Here is a 1,553-nt window from a genome sequence, read left to right on the forward strand (position 1 = left end):
TATCAAACCCTAAAAAAGCGGTGAATTGAGCAGAAGTACACGCAAGGGAAGTCACAATTGACGGGGCCTTGGTTTTGTGCCCCTTCCTTGAAATCAAGAGATTTTCATGATATTTCATTTATTGAATTTGCCACATGATTCGCATATATGTGTACCCTCTCTTGCTTTTGGAATTCCCTCTAAAATATATTTCTGTGCACATGACTAATCGAGATAAATTTTACGCTTAATAGACCATGCTAGCACTATTTAAAAACATAGACAAAAGGCAGTCATAACCTTATATCAACTGGGATTCTTTGTTTAAAAAGGTATCTTAACCTAGCCAAAACCTTCTTACCCATACCACAACTACTCCTCTAATCGAGCTAAGGTAAATATTGACGGTAGGGGCCTTTCAAGTTGTGCCCCCCTGAAAAAAAAATCATAAGATTTTAAAGGCTCTAATTTCTTATATTCTCCATAAAATTGACCTATATTCCCCTCCTCCTCCAAAATATGGTGCTCGTTCCGAAATAAATTCTTGTATGACGTGCCTGATTGACATATATTTACGAATACTAATAGTAATAATAGTAATAGATTTACTACTACAATAAACGCCCTAATTAACACCTAATTAACAGGCAGCATCTTCCTCACTAAGAGCCATTGCTTGGAATTTTAGTAAAATAGAAACAAGGACTTGAATTAAAAACTTGTAGAACAATATCCTTACAAGCAGCCTTTTAATTGGGTCCCTTAAAAAGAATAGAACAACATCCTTACAAGAAGCCTTTTAATTGGGTCCCTTTAACAGAATACATAAAGGTATTATTTGGTGAAAAAAAATTGAAACAAAAATGCCCCACTATCCAGACAGGCCAACGTTAAATTCAAATCTAATTGTTTTTACTTCATCCAAAATTCTTTCTTGTTTTTAATGCAGATATTATTTTAAATTTTCTATTACGTTTTTATAACGTTATATATCACGTTTTATTTTAAACAATAAACGAAAAGCAGGCCATCCCCGGTTGGAGTGGAGTATGTCGTAAGAAAAGATTAAGGGGAAATGGAAACTTTCTGGGAGGGTGTAAAGAGGGAGGCTTTGAATAGATTGGGAGGGAAGAGGAGCGTGCGAAGCTGTGTTGACCTCAGGCAGCTTGGTGCTGAAGTGAGTTGTTAGTATTAGTACATTTCTACTATTGTATATTACTATAGTAGAACCATACTATATATTACTATACATATTACTATATGCGGTATAGTATATATTACTATACTACTATAGTATATTACTATAGTACTATATTATTACTACTATCGTAGTAGTATATTATGTAAGTATTTCAAGCATTTTCAGGAAGCAAGCTTTTGAAAAGCTTTTGTGAGTCATCAAAAGAAATTCAACTACCAGCTCATTTTTTATCAACACCATTCCACTAGAACATATTATTGGCCAACAATATTGAATAGCAGCCTCTCTAGAAAACATCTTTTGTGGACAAGAAAAAAAGAATCGTAAAAAAGATATTTTTATGCAAGAACGATGCTGGCAAGAACAATATTTT

This window comes from Artemia sp. Qi Xiang Cuo, chromosome 20 (assembly GCF_049724085.1).
Source record: "Artemia sp. Qi Xiang Cuo chromosome 20, ASM4972408v1, whole genome shotgun sequence".
Lineage (NCBI taxonomy): Eukaryota > Metazoa > Arthropoda > Branchiopoda > Anostraca > Artemiidae > Artemia > Artemia sp. Qi Xiang Cuo.